Source organism: Lucilia sericata, unplaced genomic scaffold, assembly GCF_015586225.1.
Source record: "Lucilia sericata isolate MDLA Ls3-8-SP2 unplaced genomic scaffold, ASM1558622v1 Contig000356F_arrow, whole genome shotgun sequence".
Lineage (NCBI taxonomy): Eukaryota > Metazoa > Arthropoda > Insecta > Diptera > Calliphoridae > Lucilia > Lucilia sericata.
In genome coordinates, this window is record NW_023994376.1 from 65,950 (window position 1) to 87,009 (window position 21,060).

At 29.9% G+C, this 21,060-nt stretch overlaps 1 protein-coding gene across 2 annotated transcripts in view; it reads left to right on the forward strand.

Moving 5' to 3' along the window:
* Positions 1-21,060, forward strand: part of LOC119604047 (octopamine receptor Oamb) — a 178,542-nt gene that overhangs the window by 16,331 nt on the left and 141,151 nt on the right. For both annotated transcript variants that reach the window (XM_037956400.1, XM_037956399.1), the window contains exon 2: positions 2,396-2,772. The gene's annotated coding sequence lies outside the window, so the exon portion shown is untranslated. The remainder of the gene's footprint in view (positions 1-2,395; positions 2,773-21,060) is intronic.

Consider the following 21,060-nt stretch of genomic DNA (forward strand, 5'->3'; position numbering starts at 1 on the left):
TAAAATATTTAAAAAAAAATTTTGTAGCAAAACTGTTAGTTTCAGGAAAATAATCTAATTTATGAAAAAGAGAAATAATAAGTGAATTTTATGTGGCAGACACTTTTCCAGTTAAAGATTTTCTATAAAATACTCTTTAGAATATAGGTCAATATATGTCGAAGAGTATTGTTTTAAAGAATTCATATCTAAGGTGAAAACTTAGTATGCATTTTGTTCTTTAGTCAATAGATTAGTTCATTTATGAGAATAGTCCATAGACTAGTCCATTTAATAGCCAGTAGACCAGTTAATAGAAAATTCAATAGACTATTCTATACAAAAGTCAATAGATTTGTACTCAGTCTAGTCCGTAGACTCATTTGCAGAATAGTCCATGGTTTAGTCAATAGACAAGTCCATATACTAGCCCATTAACTAGACAATAGGAAAGTGAATAAACTAGTCAATAGAAATGTCAATGGTTCATAGATTACTCAGTTGAGGAGTCAATAGACGAGTTTATAGACAAGTCTATAGATCAGTCCATCAACTAGTTAATAGACAAGTCCATTGACTTGTCAATATAGGAACCAATAGATTAGTGTAGATATGTCTATTGACAAATCCATTGACGGGGATATGGACTAGCCTATCGATTTGTCTATGTACTAGTCTACGGAGTAGCCCATTAGCCTATAAGCTGGTCAATAGAGAAATCAATCGGACTATAGTTAATACTTAACAGACAACTCCATTGAATAGTCAATAGGCTATTCTGTATAGAAGTCAATAGGCTAGTACCTAGACTAGTATATAGATATGTCTATTGGCAAGGCCATATATATTTCAATCGGACTATAGTTAATATAATAATCCACAGATTAGTCAGAGGACCAGTACATAGATTTGTGCATAGATTAATAAATAATTTATAGATTAGACGAGACTACTTAACACACAAGTCCATTGAATAGTCGATAGGCTATTCTGTATAGAAGTCAAGTATATGTATATGTCTTTAGACAAGTCAATATACTAGTCAATAGAGCAGCCAATAGACAAGTATATAGTCAATAGGCATTATAGACTAGTTCATAGATTTGTGAATAGACTAGTCTATAGATTAGTCAGTAAACTAGTCCATACATTAGTCAATAAACGAATCAATAGAAAAGTCAATAGAAAAGATATATATACTAGTCCATAGAATAATCAATGCAATAGTCAATAGACCAATCCATGTAGACTAGGCAATCGACTAATACACAGACAAATCAGTCTGTGTATTTGTTAGACAAGTTATTAGTTTGTAGACTAGTCAATCGAAAAATTAATTGACTTCTCTATGGACAACTCATTAGAATAGTCCGTAGACTAGTTAATAGAATAGTCTATAAATCAGTCCATAGGGTACTATATGGGCTAGTCAATAAATACTGTATCAAATTCCACAATATTATAGAGTAATTCTTAGATTTTTCTGTAGACGAGTCAACAGACAACTCAGTCTAGTATTCATTAGACTAGTCTATAGAACAATCAAGAATCTGACCATAGACTATTTTATTGACTAGTCCATAGACTGGTCAATAGAGTTGCTCATAGACTTGTTAATAGAATAATAAATAAACCAGGTCGTCATAGAATGTACTTTTTGCAAAAGTCTATATTTTGATATTTTTACTTTTATATATGTACATATGTAAATATATTTTCATTTGTATATATAATGTTTATTTAACATCTCTAAATAAAAAATAATATATATCATTTATCCAAATATTAAAAAACTCGCAATACTTGTAAAAATTTCAAACTTTTAAAACTCAACGAAAAAAATCCAATAAATTCTAGTGAAATGTAATAATAAAAACAATTAAGTGGAAATATTAAAAGTATTAAATATAAAGTATTAAATAATAAAAACAACAACAAAAACATTAATAAATTTTAATGCCAAAATAAAACACACATAAAATATTTACAACTTATAATTAAAAAATTATTTGATTTTTTGCATTTTACAAAATAAAAAGTGATTAAAATAGAATACAATTACAATTCACCAGATAAGTTTGTAGTTTAAACTTTAGTTTGAAATTGTGGCAAATACAAAGGCTGGAGGTGTGTTTGCCACAAACTAAATCTGGAAATAGTACGCAGTAGCAACAGTATAAGCCTAAAGTAAATGAACAAATTTTAAAACTTTTTTTTTCGGAAAAAGAGAACTTAATTTAATACTTTAAATGAATACTTTTAAACTTTATTAATAATTTTACAATTTATCCATTTACTTTTGCTGTACAATATACATCAAGTGGCTCACATACCCCTCCCAGCTTTATAAATTTTAAAATTTAATTTTGAAAAATGCGTGTGCCAATAATTAGTATGATACATTCTTTTTTTCCAGATTGAACAATTTACCACATACAAGTTTCTCAACAAAAAAAATTTAATAAAAAACTAAAATAAAATTGTTTAAAAACAACATAAAATACAATTTACCTTAAGGTTAAATGCTGTAAAAACGCTGTTAGTGACAAGTGTATACAAAATAACAAAAATCGAAAATAAAGAAACATAAAAAAGCCATAAATTCGTTAACCCAAACCTCTGTTTATTAAATTGTTTTGAAAGCAACAAAAAAAAACCAATACAATTTTTTTTTTGACTTATAACTCGAGCCTACGCTGGCAAAATTTATTGTGCAAAAAATATTAAAAGTTTAAACTTTAACAACTGGCGCAACTGCAGCTGATATGCAATTTTGGATTATAAAATTAAATGGTAAGTTGGAAAAAAAGTAATAAATAATCTACATATTTATAATTATATGTTTAAATTTATAATTAAAATTTCAATATAAATTTAATCGATTTTATCGATAACTTTGTTTTATATTTAGTATAGTTATCAATAAATTTGATTTCTATTTAGGAAAGTTATCGAAAACTTATATTTTCTTTAGAAAAGTTATCGCTTACTTTAAAAAAAAGTTCGATAACTTTAATTATTTTAGAAAACTTGTCTTCAACTTTGATTTTCTTTAAAAAGTTTATCGATAATTTTGGTTTTCTTTTGAAAATTTATCGATATCTTTAACTCTCTTTAAAATATGCATCGATAACTTTGATTTTCTTCAGAAAATTTATTGATAACTTTGATTTTCTTTAGAAAATGTATCGATAACTTTGATTTTCTTTGAAAAAAATGTTGATAACTTTGATTTTCTTTGGAAAAGATGTCAATAACATTAATTTCCTTTGGAAAGTGTTTCGATAGCATTGATTTTATATAGAAAATTTCTCGACACCTGATTTTCATTAGAAAAGTTATCGATAAAATTAATTCTTTATAAAATATGCATTAATAACTTGGATGATCTTTTTTTGGTTGTCGATAATTTTGACTTTCTTTAGAATGTTTTTCGACAGCATTGATTTTCTTTTGAAAATTCCTCGATAACATCAATTCCGTATAAAATATGTATTGATAACTTTGAATTTCTTTAAAAAAGTTGGCGATAACTTTGATTTTCTTTAGACAATTTCTCGATAACTTTGATTTTCATTAAAAAAGTTATCGATAATTTTGGTTCTCAATAAAATATGCATTAATAACATTGATTTTCTTTGGAAAAGTTGTCGATAGCTTGACTTTCTTTAGGAATATTATCGATAACTTCGGAATATTATCGATAAATTCGCCAAAGAAACATTTTAATTTTTTATAATAAAGTTATCTATAGCTTTGATTCTTTTTACCAAAATGTTATCGATAACATTGATCATTATAAGTTTTGGTTAGATAGCTCTGATTCGACATAGAAAAGTTATCGATAACTCTGATTCACTATAGAATGATATCGATTATTTTATTCGTGTAAAAAAGTTATCGAAATCAACTTTATTTTCTATGCAAACTTTAATTTAATTAGAAAAGTTATCATTAACCTAATTTACCTATAAATAAATTTTCCATAACTTCTATAATCTATAGACAAGTTATCGACAAATTTGATTCTCTGTTGATAATGTTGAAGCTCTATAGGGAAGTGTTCATATCGATAATTGTGCTTTCGTAGCTGAAAACGTTCGATAAATTTGAGATTGTTAAGTAAATTAAATTTCTTGAGAACAATTATTGAAACTTTATAGAAAAATTGTCGATAATCTAAATAAATGTAATTATCAATAGTAAAGTGATTTATAACTTTGTTTCTCTAAATGAAATGTACCGATACCTTTGATTGTTTATAAATTCATATGTTATCTATAAGCTTTATGCTCGAAAGTTAGTTAGTTAGTTAGTTAGTTAGTTAGTAGTTAGTTAGTTAGTAGTTAGTTAGTTAGTTAGTTAGTAGTTTAGTAGTTAGTTAGTTAGTAGTTAAGTTAGTTAGTTAGTTTAGTAGTTAGTTAGTTAGTTAGTTAGTTAGTTAGTTAGTTAGTAGTTAGTTAGTTAGTTAGTAGTTAGTTAGTTAGTTAGTTAGTTAGTTAGTTAGTTAGTTAGTAGTTAGTTAGTTAGTTAGTTAGTTAGTAGTTAGTTAGTTAGTTAGTTAGTTAGTTAGTTAGTTAGTTAGTTAGTTAGTTAGTTAGTTAGTTAGTTAGTTAGTAGTTAGTTAGTTAGTTAGTAGTTAGTTAGTTAGTTAGTTAGTTAGTTAGTTAGTTAGTTAGTAGTTAGTTAGTTAGTTAGTTAGTTAGTTAGTTAGTTAGTTAGTTAGTTAGTTAGTTAGTTAGTTAGTTAGTTAGTTAGTTAGTTAGTTAGTAGTTAGTTAGTTAGTTAGTTAGTTAGTTAGTTAGTTAGTTAGTTAGTTAGTTAGTAGTTAGTTAGTTAGTTAGTTAGTTAGTTAGTTAGTAGTTAGTTAGTTAGTTAGTTAGTTATGAGTTAGTTAGTTAGTTAGTTAGTTAGTTAGTTAGTTAGTTAGTTAGTTAGTTAGTTAGTTAGTTAGTTAGTTAGTTAGTTAGTTAGTTAGTTAGTTAGTTAGTTAGTTAGTAGTTAGTTAGTTAGTTAGTTAGTTAGTTCGTTAGTTAGTTAGTTAGTTAGTTAGTTAGTTAGTTAGTTAGTTAGTTAGTAGTAGTTAGTTAGTTAGTTAGTTAGTAGTTAGTTAGTTAGTTAGTTAGTTAGTTAGTTAGTTAGTTAGTTAGTTAGTTAGTTAGTTAGTTAGTTAGTTAGTTAGTTAGTTAGTTAGTTAGTTAGTTAGTTAGTTAGTTAGTTAGTTAGTTAGTTAGTTAGTTAGTTAGTTAGTTAGTTAGTTAGTTAGTTAGTTAGTTAGTTAGTTAGTTAGTTAGTTAGTTAGTTAGTTAGTTAGTTAGTTAGTTAGTAGTTAGTTAGTTAGTTAGTTAGTTAGTTAGTTAGTTAGTTAGTTAGTTAGTTAGTTAGTTAGTTAGTTAGTTAGTTAGTTAGTTAGTTAGTTAGTTAGTAGTTAGTTAGTTAGTTAGTTAGTTAGTTAGTTAGTTAGTTAGTTAGTTAGTTAGTTAGTAGTTAGTTAGTTAGTTAGTTAGTTAGTTAGTTAGTTAGTTAGTAGTTAGTTAGTTAGTTAGTTAGTTAGTTAGTTAGTTAGTTAGTTAGTTAGTTAGTTAGTTAGTTAGTTAGTTAGTTAGTTAGTTAGTTAGTTAGTTAGTTAGTTAGTTAGTTAGTTAGTTAGTTAGTTAGTTAGTTAGTTAGTTAGTAGTTAGTTAGTTAGTTAGTTAGTTAGTTAGTTAGTTAGTTAGTTAGTTAGTTAGTTAGTTAGTTAGTTAGTTAGTTAGTTAGTTAGTTAGTTAGTTAGTTAGTAGTTAGTTAGTTAGTTAGTTAGTTAGTTAGTTAGTTAGTTAGTTAGTTAGTTAGTTAGTTAGTTAGTTAGTTAGTTAGTTAGTTAGTTAGTTAGTTAGTTAGTTAGTTAGTTAGTTAGTTAGTAGTTAGTTAGTTAGTTAGTTAGTTAGTAGTTAGTTAGTTAGTTAGTTAGTTAGTTAGTTAGTTAGTTAGTTAGTTAGTTAGTTAGTTAGTAGTTAGTTAGTAGTTAGTTAGTAGTTAGTTAGTTAGTTAGTTAGTTAGTTAGTTAGTTAGTTAGTTAGTTAGTTAGTTAGTTAGTTAGTTAGTTAGTTAGTTAGTTAGTTAGTTAGTTAGTTAGTTAGTTAGTTAGTTAGTTAGTTAGTTAGTTAGTTAGTTAGTTAGTTAGTTAGTTAGTTAGTTAGTTAGTTAGTTAGTAGTTAGTTAGTTAGTTAGTTAGTTAGTTAGTTAGTTAGTTAGTTAGTTAGTAGTTAGTTAGTTAGTTAGTAGTTAGTTAGTTAGTTAGTTAGTTAGTTAGTTAGTTAGTTAGTAGTTAGTTAGTTAGTTAGTTAGTTAGTTAGTTAGTTAGTAGTTAGTTAGTTAGTTAGTTAGTTAGTTAGTTAGTTAGTTAGTTAGTTAGTTAGTTAGTTAGTTAGTTAGTTAGTTAGTTAGTTAGTTAGTTAGTTAGTTAGTTAGTTAGTTAGTAAGTTGGTTAGCGCACAACAGGCCCGATAGAGTCCAAGGTGTATTTCTTCCGATTTGATGTATATATGTATGTACATCCTCCTTTCAAACTAACTAGTTTCAAAGAGGTATGTATAGATCGAGATCGATAACATAAATTTTTTATACAAAACATATCCATATCTGTAAATTTTTTTAGGAAAGTTATCCATAACTAATAAATCGTTATCGTTATATTTCATTATTTATCGAAAAGCCAATCTATGCAAAATTCTTTACCAAACTAAGTTAATACAATTTGATTACTTATGTATGTATGTATGTATGTATGTATGTATGTATGTATGTATGTATGTATGTATGTATGTATGTATGTATGTATGTATGTATGTATGTATGTATGTATGTATGTATGTATGTATGTATGTATGTATGTATGTATGTATGTATGTATGTATGTATGTATGTATGTATGTATGTATGTATGTATGTATGTATGTATGTATATGTGGAACGTTTTCAACAGCACAGACATTTTTTACGTTTCTCACTTATAAATAATCTCTTTGACTTTTTTTACTTCTACATAAAGCACGTTGATTCTTAAAACTTTACCTAAAATCTGGTTAAATAAATATTCTTTATAATCTATTGCCTTCCAACTTCTTAACGGAAATATTTGAAAAGGAAATAACAATGTTTTTTTTTAGCTTTATTCTTATAAGACTGTATGTAACATTTATTTTCCCTTGCCAACAACTTTTCCTTCTGACGTTTTTTAGGCTTTTAAATGCTCGCAGTAAAAAGAGCAAAAAATAAAAAGAAAGTTATTTATTATATAAAGTGCACTTTATTTTACCGAGTATGGCGTTGTTGTAGTTGCTTGATACGCTTTTTTTATCATTTCAAGTGTGTAACAAAAATATAAAATATGGCCAAACTAAAGTGGCATCAGCTTTAACCATTCATTCATTTAACTTTTATGCAAAAATATGTAAACGAAGATTTCGCTTTTCACAGCCACTAAATTCAGCCCAGCCAAGCATCTTTCAACTGCTGTGGTGCTTTTTTCCATAGTTTTTTTTTTAAGTTTTTGGCAGTTTTGTTTTTTATTGAAAAAATATTTATATTCTTTATTTTGTTCTTTTTCCCCTTTTTTGGTAATTTTTGTTAGTTAAAGAAAGAAACACAGTAGGAATTATTTATTTTTATCAAAAAGTTTTAAAAATATTTACAACAACTATCAGCCAGTTGTTCGAATACCATTTCTAAGAGATATTTAAAATTATTTGATTTCAGTATTTTATTGTTACTATAGAAAAATACTTTTTAATCTAATTTAGCTGTTTTGGTTTCAAGAATATAAAATTTTAATTCTTAATTTTACATAAAATTATTGTTGTCGTAAATAGTTCATTTAACATTTTATAAATCTTTAAAGACATATGAATTTAATAGATATCTTAAAAATATTCATAGATCATTAACCTATACAAAAAGTTTGTATAATTAATTTATTTTTATTTACTATTTGTTTTACTTAGTAACTGACATCTACATATTTTTATAAACATTTGACTAATGGTTACAGACAACAAATTATGAAACTTTTTATATTTTTCTAAACAATTTATTTAATGCGTTCATTTGGTAAACATTAAAGTGTTCTGTAAGAGCCCTAAATAAAAATAGTAAGCTTATAAATAATTATTGACATTTTCGACAGATTTATTACACTGAATCAACTAAATATTGGAAAATATAAAAAAAGTGTAGTCTATAGTCTAGTCTATAGTCTAGTCTATAGTCTAGTCTATAGTCTAGTCTATAGTCCAGTCTATAGTCTAGTCTATAGTCTAGCCTATAGTCTAGTCTATAGTCTAGTCTATAGTCTAGTCTATAGTCTAGTCTATAGTCTAGTCTATAGTCTAGTCTATAGTCTAGTCTATAGTCTAGTCTATAGTCTAGTCTATAGTCTAGTCTATAGTCTAGTCTATAGTCTAGTCTATAGTCTAGTCTATAGTCTAGTCTATAGTCTAGTCTATAGTCTAGTCTATAGTCTAGTCTATAGTCTAGTCTATAGTCTAGTCTATAGTCTAGTCTATAGTCTAGTCTATAGTCTAGTCTATAGTCTAGTCTATAGTCTAGTCTATAGTCTAGTCTATAGTCTAGTCTATAGTCTAGTCTATAGTCTAGTCTATAGTCTAGTCTAGTCTAGTATCAGTCTATAGTCTAGTCTATAGTCTAGTCTATAGTCTAGTCTATAGTCTAGTCTATAGTCTAGTCTATAGTCTAGTCTATAGTCTAGCCTATAGTCTAGTCTATAGTCTAGTCTATAGTCTAGTCTATAGTCTAGTCTATAGTCTAGTCTATAGTCTAGTCTATAGTCTAGTCTATAGTCTAGTCTATAGTCTAGTCTATAGTCTACTCTATAGTCTAGTCTATAGTCTAGTCTATAGTCTTGTCTATAGTCTAGTCTATAGTCTAGTCTATAGTCTAGGCTATAGTCTAGTCTATAGTCTAGTCTATAGTCTAGTCTATAGTCTAGTCTATAGTCTAGTCTATAGTCTAGTCTATAGTCTAGTCTATAGTCTAGTATAGTCTAGTCTATAGTCTAGTCTATAGTCTAGTCTATAGTCTAGTCTATAGTCTAGTCTATAGTCTAGTCTATAGTCTAGTCTATAGTCTAGTCTATAGTCTAGTCTATAGTCTAGTCTATAGTCTAGTCTATAGTCTAGTCTATAGTCTAGTCTATAGTCTAGTCTATAGTCTAGTCTATAGTCTAGTCTATAGTCTAGTCTATAGTCTAGTCTATAGTCTAGTCTATAGTCTAGTCTATAGTCTAGTCTATAGTCTAGTCTATAGTCTAGTCTATAGTCTAGTCTATAGTCTAGTCTATAGTCTAGTCTATAGTCTAGTCTATAGTCTAGTCTATAGTCTAGTCTATAGTCTAGTCTATAGTCTAGTCTATAGTCTAGTCTATAGTCTAGTCTATAGTCTAGTCTATAGTCTAGTCTATAGTCCTAGTCTATAGTCTAGTCTATAGTCTAGTCTATAGTCTAGTCTATAGTCTAGTCTATAGTCTAGTCTATAGTCTAGTCTATAGTCTAGTCTATAGTCCTAGTCTATAGTCCTAGTCTATAGTCCTAGTCTATAGTCTAGTCTATAGTCTAGTCTATAGTCCAGTCTATAGTCTAGTCTATAGTCTAGTCTATAGTCTAGTCTATAGTCTAGTCTATAGTCTTGTCTATAGTCTAGTCTATAGTCTAGTCTATAGTCTTGTCTATAGTCTAGTCTATAGTCTAGTCTATAGTCTAGTCCTATAGTCTAGTCTATAGTCTAGTCTATAGTCTAGTCTATAGTCTAGTCTATAGTCTAGTCTATAGTCTAGTCTATAGTCTAGTCTATAGTCTAGTCTAGTCTAGTCTATAGTCTAGTCTAGTCTAGTCTATAGTCTAGTCTAGTCTAGTCTATAGTCTAGTCTAGTCTAGTCTAGTCTAGTCTAGTCTAGTCTAGTCTAGTCTAGTCTAGTCTAGTCTAGTCTAGTCTAGTCTAGTCTAGTCTAGTCTAGTCTAGTCTAGTCTAGTCTAGTCTAGTCTAGTCTAGTCTAGTCTAGTCTAGTCTAGTCTAGTCTAGTCTAGTCTAGTCTAGTCTAGTCTAGTCTAGTCTAGTCTAGTCTAGTCTAGTCTAGTCTAGTCTAGTCTAGTCTAGTCTAGTCTAGTCTAGTCTAGTCTAGTCTAGTCTAGTCTAGTCTAGTCTAGTCTAGTCTATAGTCTAGTCTAGTCTAGTCTATAGTCTAGTCTATAGTCTAGTCTATAGTCTAGTCTAGTCTATAGTCTAGTCTAGTCTAGTCTAGTCTAGTCTAGTCTAGTCTAGTCTAGTCTAGTCTAGTCTAGTCTAGTCTAGTCTAGTCTAGTCTAGTCTAGTCTAGTCTAGTCTAGTCTAGTCTAGTCTAGTCTAGTCTAGTCTAGTCTAGTCTAGTCTAGTCTAGTCTAGTCTAGTCTAGTCTAGTCTAGTCTAGTCTAGTCTAGTCTAGTCTAGTCTAGTCTAGTCTAGTCTAGTCTAGTCTAGTCTATAGTCTAGTCTATAGTCTAGTCTATAGTCTAGTCTATAGTCTAGTCTATAGTCTGGTCTATAGTCTAGTCTATGGTCTAGTCTATGGTCTAGTCTATAGTCTAGTCTATAGTCTAGTATATAGTCTAGTCTATATTCTAGTCTATAGTCTAGTCTATAGTCTAGTCTATAGTCTAGTCTATAGTCTAGTCTATAGTCTAGTCTATAGTCTAGTCTATAGTCTAGTCTATAGTCTAGTCTACAGTGTAGTCTCTAGTCTCTTCTATAGTCTAGTCTATATTCTAGTCTATATTCTAGTCTATAGTCTACAGTGTAGTCTCTAGTCTCTTCTATAGTCTAGTCTATATTCTAGTCTATAGTCTAGTTTATAGTCTCGAGTATAGTCTAGTCTATAGTCTAGCCTATAGTCTTTTCTATAGTCTAAACTATAGTCTAGGCTGTAGCCCAGTCTATAGTCTAGTCTATATATAGACTTGTCTTTTGTCTGGTGTATAGTCTAGTCTATAGTTTAGCCTATAGTCTAGTCTATAGTCTAGTTTATAGTCTCGAGTATAGTCTAGTCTATAGTCTAGTCTATAGTCTAGCCTATAGTCTTTTCTATTGTCTAGCCTATAATCTAGCCTATAGTCTAGTCTATAATATCGTCTATAATCTATTCTATAGTCTAAACTATAGGCTAGTCTGTAGTCCAGTCTATAGTCTAGTCTATATATAGACTTGTCTATAGTCTATTTTTTGTTTTTCTAAATTAATTTAAGTTTAACGGTAATTTCCTGTAAAATATTTTGTAAGGCTTCTTTCTATCTGATCCCCTATAGACTCCGATTTTCCAAAAACGCACTCAATTTAAAAATCGTTTACTTAAAAACTTAAGAGTTTTATTGTGTAACTTTATTAATGTAAAAGTTTTCTCACATGCCATCGCATTTACATTTTGAAAAATTTAAATTCCTCCTAAAGTATTTAAAACATTTCCCCTTGTCACCTACACGCGAATCCCATAAATGAAATGTATTTTCCAATAAAACTTTTCAGAGATTTTAGGGAACTTTAGAATGTTACATAGTTAATCCAACAGCATACTTTGCATGCTTCATTGGCGACAGCTGTACCATTGTGTCGAATACGTTTGGCATCACTTGATTTTGCGCTAATCCGAAACTCCTCTTTAATTCAAGGTAAAATGGAAGGGAAAGAAGAGCATGGAAGTTGTGAAGAAAACAGTTTTAGCTGCAGGTGTTATACAGTGCGTATGAATATTTTTCTTTTGAAATAATATTATACTTGGCAAGAGGAGGGTTGGATTGTTTTTGTTTTTTATAATCTTATTGTTCTCATGTTTTTGGCTTTTATAGCTGTTTTAAATGTTTTTTTATTAAAAGAAACTGAAAGTGGTAGAAAGCGGAAAAGAAATACGAAATAAGAACAAACAAAACTGTTATTCCAACAAACATTTTCACACTTTCCCTTTTGTTTTGCTTTCTCTGCGAAATGTTTCCCTTTTGGTTTTTAATCAGTTGTTGTTTTGTGTGCCAACAATGTCAGTATTTAGCATCCTGCTGACTGCTGTTGGCAATTGACTGTGTTCTTTGTATTTCCTTTAATGTGTTTATGGTTTATTTTTCAGTATTTTTCTGTATGTTTAAATCCCCACAAACTGTTTATGAAACATAAATACACAAACCCATACATACATTTGCCAACCCACATCTATTTGCCACATTTTTATCTTTAAAAGAAGAAAAAAAAAAGACTAAGAAAAATATACAATCCTGTCATTTAACTTTTATAATACTCAAACTGACATTTAGGCAGTTGGCTGGATTTTTTCTTTCATTTTTATCACTCATCTTTGAAATGAGTTTTAATTTTATTTCAAAAACTGTGCTACTTATTTACTAGGCCGACATTCCGTTTGTGTTTTTCTCAAACTTATTTTTTAACTTCAAATGACTTGGAAATTTTTTTTAAATACATTTAAGTTCACCAAAACACACGTAACACAAGTTTAAAGCTGTTAAGTAAAAAGTATATTTTATTAAAAGTTCATTATTTTTGACCCCTCAAAATAGGCTTTTATTTTTGATGAAAGCAAACCGCTAAAAGTATGCTTCACAAGTCGTTGCCTACATGGTTCTTGGAAAAAAGTGCAATGTTAGATTTTTTTGTATAGAAATTCCTTTTTATACCCTCCACCACCATCAGTGGTGATAGAGGGTATATATAACTTTGTCATTCCGTGTGTAACACCAAGAAATATTCATCTGAGACCCAACAAAGTATATATATTCTGGGTCCTTATGAAATTCTGAGTCGATTTAGCTATGTCCGTCTGTCCGTTCGTCCGTCCGTCTGTCTGTCTGTCTGTGTAAAACACGCTCACGTTATAACGAAGCAATATAATTTAACCAAATTCACCTAAAACATTCACTATTATCCGGTACAGTTTGTATTGAAAATGAGCAACATCGGTTCACATTGGGAAAAGTTATGAATCAAAATTTAAAACAACCTCGAAAAAAATAAGCACTTTTTACACATTCTGATGTAATTTTCTCGAAAACTATGCAAGATAATTTCATGAAAGTCATCATACATTCGTTTCTACACAAGATATTTATTTCTGCTGAAAATTGCGAGCATCGGTCCATAATTTCATATACCTCCCATACAAAAGTGCATATTCCCGGAAAATGAGTTTTTTGTTAATAACTTCCGTCAGAATGTTGATATCTTCACAAATTTTACAACTTAAAATCTTATATTAATAGAATTCATTGAGAGAAAAAAATTTCTGGATCGGTCCATAATTGGTCGTAGCTCCCATACAAGGTCCCCTCCCGAAAATCACTTAAACGTGCATAACTCATTACTAAATTAAGGTATCCATATAAAATTAGGTACATGTTTTGCTCTCACATATATAAATATTACTATGAAATTTTTTTCCGATCGGTCCATAATTGGTCATAGCTCCGTACAAGGTCCAATCCCGAAAATCACTTAAACACACATAACTCATTACTAAATTAAAATATCCATATAAAGTTTGGTACAAGTATTGTTCTTACATATAGAAATATTACTATGGAATTTTTTTCCGATCGGTCCATAATTGGTCATAGCTCCCATACAAGGTCCCCTCCCGAAAATCACTTAAACGCACATAACTCATTACAAAATATTGATATATAAACATTTAGCACAAATATTGCTCTTATATACATAAATTACACTATAAAATTGTTTTGCAATCGGTCCATATTTGGTCATAGCTCTCATACTAGGTCCCCTCCAGAAAATCACTTAAATGCACAATATTCATTACCAAATAATGATATCGATACAGAATTTTGAAATTTTGTCTTTATATACATAATTGGTCATAGCTCACATACAAGGTCCTTTTACGAAAATCTCTTAAACTCACATTACTCATTACCAAATAAAGCTATTGATACAAAATTTGGCACAAATATTAGTTTTGTATACAAAAATTATATTTCAAGATTTTTTCACGATCGGTTCATAACATGGTTGCGGTCGGTCCTATACATGTTTCCCTTCAGAAAATCACATAAATACTCATAACTTATTACAAATTTAAATAAATATTGGGATTTTTTCTATTTAAGACATGAGAAAACTTATTTCTACAAATATTTGATCAATTAGAAAAGTATTAATATAAAAGTAGCTGGTGGAGGGTATTTAAGATTCGGCTCAGCCGAATATAGCACTCTAACTTGTTTTAATTTTTGTTGTTTCCACTTTGTTTCATTTATTTAATGGTTGTTCGAAAATATTAGCAAACTTGTAAAAAACGCTACTGTTGAAAAAAAGACTAATAAATTTGTTGTCATTGTGTTTTTATTTCTGTAAAGAACCTTTTTGCTGGCCAACAAATACGAAAAAAAAACTTTTTAAATGGAATAAGCTTTGGTTAGAATTGCGTTGAACTGCCCAAGAAAATTTAATAACTTAAACCAACATATTTAGAATATAATGTGAATGTTTTGTTGGCAGTCGTTGGTGATTTTTCTCAGAACAAAATTTTTTATATAGACCTAGAGATAAGTAATTCCAAAATATAAATTTAATTATATGTTATATAGAAATTTTGTCATTTAATTTAATTGTCTTTAAAAAATAATATCACACAATATTCTAAAGGAAAGTTATCGATAATTTTTATAGACACTATGGAACGATATCCCATGGAAAAAATTCATAGTTTTGATCACCTTTAGAAATATTATCGGTCATGGAGTAGACCATAGAATAAACTATATACAAGAATATAGGCTAGGACCAAAACCTAGACTATAGAGTTAGACTACAACTAGACTATAGAGTAGAATATAGACTAGACATAGATAGACTATAGATTAGACTATTAGACTATATAAGCTGTATACTAGACATATGAGAGAAAAAAGACTACACTAGACAGACTATAGACTCTCTACACTTAGACTATAGAACTATGCTAAATAGACTAGATATAGACTTTAGACAACTATAGACTAGACTATAGACTAGACTATAGACTAGACTATAGACTAGACTATAGACTAGACTATAGACTAGACTATAGACTACTATGAACTAGACTAGACTATACTATAGACTAGACTATAGACTAGACTATAGACTAGACTATAGACTAGACTATAGACTAGACTATAGACTAGACTATAGACTAGACTATAGACTAGACTATAGACTAGACTATAGACTAGACTATAGACTAGACTATAGACTAGACTATAGACTAGACTATAGACTAGACTATAGACTAGACTATAGACTAGACTATAGATTAGACTATAGACTAGACTATAGACTAGACTAGTCTATAGTCTAGTCTATAGTCTAGTCTATAGTCTAGTCTATAGTCTAGTCTATAGTCTAGTCTATAGACTAGACTATAGACTAGACTATAGACTAGACTATAGACTAGACTATAGACTAGACTATAGACTAGACTATAGACTAGACTATAGACTAGACTATAGACTAGACTATAGACTAGACTATAGACTAGACTATAGACTAGACTATAGACTAGACTATAGACTAGACTATAGACTAGACTATAGACTAGACTATAGACTAGACTATAGACTAGACTATAGACTAGACTATAGACTAGACTATAGACTAGACTATAGACTATAGACTAGACTATAGACTAGACTATAGACTAGACTATAGACTAGACTATAGACTAGACTATAGACTAGACTATAGACTAGACTATAGACTGGACTATAGACTAGACTATAGACTAGACTATAGACTAGACTATAGACTAGACTATAGACTAGACTATAGACTAGACTATAGACTAGACTATAGACTAGACTATAGACTAGACTATAGACTAGACTATAGACTAGACTATAGACTAGACTATAGACTAGACTATAGACTAGACTATAGACTAGACTATAGACTAGACTATAGACTAGACTATAGACTAGACTATAGACTAGACTATAGACTAGACTATAGAATAGACTAGACTATAGACTAGACTATAGACTAGACTATAGACTAGACTATAGACTAGACTATAGACTACCGCTTACTAGACTATAGACTAAACTATAGACTAACTATAGACTAGACTATAGACTAGACAATAGACTAGACCTATAGACTAGACTATGACTAACATAGACTAGACAATAGACTAGACTATAGACCTAGACTATAGACTAGACTATAGACTAGACTATAAGACTAGACATAGACTAGACTATAGACTAGACTATGACTAACTATAGACTAGACTATAGAACTATGAATATATACGTAGACTAATAACTAGACTAAGACTAGACTATAGACTAGAATATAGACTAGACTATATACTAGAACTATAACTGACTATAGACTAGACATAGACTTAGACTTAGACGAGACTATAGACTATACTATAGACTAGACTATAGACTAGACTATAGACTAGACTCTAGACTAAGACTATAGACTAGAGCTATAGACTAGACTATAGACTAGACTATAGACTAGACTATAGACTAGACTATAGACCTAGACTATAGACTAGACTATAGACTAGACTATAGACTAGACTAGAGACTAGACTATAGACTAGACTATATAGACTAGACTATAGACCTAGACTATAGACTAGACTATAGACTAGACTATATAGACTAGACTATAGACTAGACTATAGACTAGACTATAGACTAGACTATAGACTAGACTATAGACTAGACTATAGACTAGACTATAGACTAGACTATAGACTAGACTATAGACTAGACTTAGACTAGACTATAGACTAGACTATAGACTAGACTATAGACTAGACTATAGACTAGACTATAGACTAGGACTATAGACTAGACTATAGACTAGACTATAGACTAGACTATAGACTAGACTATAGACTAGACTATAGACTAGAATATAGACTAGACTATAGACTAGACTAGAGACTAGACTTAGACTAACTATAGACTAGACTATAGACTAGACTATAGACTAGACTATAGACTAGACTATAAGACTAGACTATAAGACTAGCTATACGACTAGGACTAGGACTAGACTATAGACTAGACTATAGACTAGACTATAGACTAGACTTAGACTAGACTATAGACTAGACTATAGACTAGACTTAGACTAACTATAGACTAGACTATAGACTAGACTATAGACTAGACTATAGACTAGACTATAGACTAGGACTATAGACTAGGACTATAGACTAGACTATAGACTAGACTATAGACTAGACTAGACTAGACTATAGACTAGACTATAGACTAGACTATAGACTAGACTATAGACTAGACTATAGACTAGACTATAGACTAGACTATAGACTAGACTATAGACTAGACTATAGACTAGACTATAGACTAGACTATAGACTTGAATATAGACTAGACTATAGACTAGACTATAGACTAGACTATAGACTAGACTATAGACTAGAGTATAGACTAGACTATAGACTAGACTATAGACTAGACTATAGACTAGACTATAGACTAGGCTATAGACTAGACTATAGACTAGACTATAGACTAGACTATAGACTAGACTATAGACTAGATTATAGACTAGACTATAGACTAGACTGTAGACTAGACTATAGACTAGACTATAGACTAGACTATAGACTAGACTATAGACTAGACTATAGACTAGACTATAGACTAGACTATAGACTAGACTATAGACTAGACTATAGACTAGACTATAGACTAGACTATAGACTAGACCATAGACTAGACTATAGACTAGACCATAGACTAGACTATAGACTAGACTATAGACTAGACTATAGACTAGACTATAGACTAGACTATAGACTAAACTATAGACTAAACTATAGACTAGACTATAGACTAGACTTTAGACTAGACTATAGACTAGACTATAGACTAGACTATAGACTAGACTATAGACTAGACTATAGACTAGACTATAGACTAGACTATAGACTAGACTATAGACTAGACTATAGACTAGACTATAGACTAGACTATAGACTAGACTATAGACTAGACTATAGACTAGACTATAGACTAGACTATAGACTAGACTATAGACTAGACTATAGACTAGACTATAGACTAGACTATAGACTAGACTATAGACTAGACTATAGACTAGACTATAGACTAGACTTTAGACTAGACTATAGACTAGACTATAGACTATGGAATATATCCTATTGTAGATTTATCGACAACTTAAATTTTCTATAGAAATAATGTATGGATAAATTTTAAAGATCTTAAATATTATTGAGCATTATCGTTAATTAACATTCATAATGTTTGTCTCTACTTAGTTCTAATATTATGATATTTATTTGAAATATTTGCTTTCTACTAAAATATTATTCTTTTTCTTTTGCTTTAATTCAAAACAAATATTTGCAGTAGAGCATTTAAACATTAAGGGTTTTCATTTAAACGCTTAAGTTTACCTTTTCTGCAAGTGGGCAAGTTTATTCGACTAGTTTCATGAAACCCCTGTTCAAATTCTGTTCAATTACAATATCCATAAACCTTTTAAAATAATGTCAAACGAAATCGAAAAATAACAAAAAAAAGAACAAAATATGTTTAAAATTTGAATTTTCAAGTCCATAAATTCAAAAGTGAACAATAGTGAACGGATTTATTAAGTGCACAATGAATTTGCTCAAGTTTGCCAGTCTAAATAGTCGTTCAAACTTATAATTTAATTGCGAGAGTGGAAACATTCAAAGGTTGCACAGCTTACGAGGGTTTTGAACGTTTAAATGAAAACCCTTAATATTTTACAAAGCTAGTTAAAAAAACAAATACATACTTAGTAGTATGTGAAAAAAGTAGTAAAACATTTTTTTAAATTAACCATAACATGACACAAGTAATCTGATTACAATTTCTAAAGAAGAAAACTCATGTGTATAAGTATTTCAGTAGCCGTAACTAATGTGATTCATGTAATTTAATAATTTTGTTAAAAAGTAGCTGAAAAAACAAACAAATGTGAAGTAATTGAAAAAAATAAGAAAATATGTTTTTTTTTTAATTTGCAAAATATTGTTGTAAGATGTAAATACTCATACAGATGAATACATTTAAATAAACACCCACAGTTACACTCACCGACATAATGACGATGAATCTAAAATAAAAGATACTAAATGTTAACAAGTAAGAGTGTTATATTCGGCTATGCCGAATCTTATATACCCACCATCAAATTACTGCCATATAAATAAACTTTGATATTCTGAATATTTTATTATTATATATCGATACTAATGTGAACATCAGGGTAATATTTGAAATAGGTCTTTTAATGGGGGTTCAACTATTGACAGTGCTCTTTCGAATCAAAAATACTAAATTGTATAGGGAGTAGGGTTATTTGTACATATATACATCTTCCTACCGAATTCTCATAAAAGTCGGTAGGAAGATTTCAGTTCAGTTTATGCCGAATTGCATTGCGGTATCCGTATTTTCAGGCAGTTAAAGTAATTTTCTTAAGGGGACCTTGTATGGGGGAAAGATTAATTATGAACCGATCATCCTTAAATCTCGTAGAACGAATCATATTCATGTAAAATTTCCAACCAGTAATGAGCGTTGTAGTAATTTTCGGTGGGGTAATTATGGACTGATCCTCATAAAAATTGGTAGAGATTTCGGTTCCTATAAAACTTATCAGTGTCGAATTTCATCGCTGTACTCGCATTTTTAAGCCAGAAATAAGCGTTATTTTTCTGATGGGGACCTTAAATGGGTAGGGTCAATTATGGGTCGAACCCCACAACATTTTGTAGGGAGATGTTAGATCAAACAAAACTAGTTTATGTCGAATTTCATTGATCTACTAGCATTTTTAAGCCAGTACTGAGTTTTAAAGTCATTTTCTGAAGGGGCCTTATATGGGGAGGGCCAATTATAGACCGATCCTCGTAAAATTTTGTAGAACAATCTTGGTTCATTCAGGTCATGTTTATATCGAATTTAATCGCTTTACTCGTTTAAGCCAGTAATGAGCGTTAAATTATTTTTCTGATGGGGATCTTACATGTGGGGGGGGGGGGTTAATTAAGGCCCGATCCACAAAAAATTTGGTTAAGTGATTTTGGCTTGCAAGGAACTTACTTGAGTCGAATTTCATTGCTATACTCGTTTTTTAAAATCAGTAATGGGCCTTAAAGTCATTTTCTTAAGGGGATCTTATATGGGGGGTAGGGTCAATTATGGACCGATCCACATAAAATTTATTGGAGAGAATTTCTCTCGTATAAAATTTACTTCTATAAAATTTCATCGCTATACTCGTATTTTTACGCCAATAATGAGCGTTAAAGTCATTTTATGGAGGGGACCTTATATGGGGGGTAGGGTCAATTATGGACTGATACACATATAATTTGGTGGAGAGATATTGGCTTGCATGAAACTTATGTGTGGCAAATTTCATCTCTATATTCGTATGTTTAAGCCAGTATTCAAAAGGGGACCTTATATGGGGGGTAGGGCCAATTATGGACCGATCCACATACAATTTTGTAGAGAGATTTTGGCTCATACAAAACTTACTTCTGTGAAATTTCATCGCTATACTCGTATTTTTACGCCAATAATGAGCGTTGAAGTAATTTTATGGAGGGGACCTTATATTGGGGGTAGGGCCAATTATGGACCGATCCACATAAAATTTTGTGGAGAGATTTTTAGTCGTATAGAACTTACTTATGTCACATTTCATCGCTATACTTGTATTTTTACGCCAATAATGAGCGTTAAAGTCATTTTCTGAAGGGGACTTTATATTGGGGGTAGGGTCAATTATGGACCGATCCACATAAAATTTGGTAGAGAGATTTTGGCTCATATAAAAGTTACTTCTTTGAAATTTCATCGCTATATACGTATTTTTAAGCCAGTAATGAGCGTTAAAGTAATTTTATGGAGGGGACCTTATATGGGGGGTAGGGTCAATTATGGACCGATCCACATATAGTTTGGTAAGAGATATTGGCTTGCATGAAACCTATGTGACCAA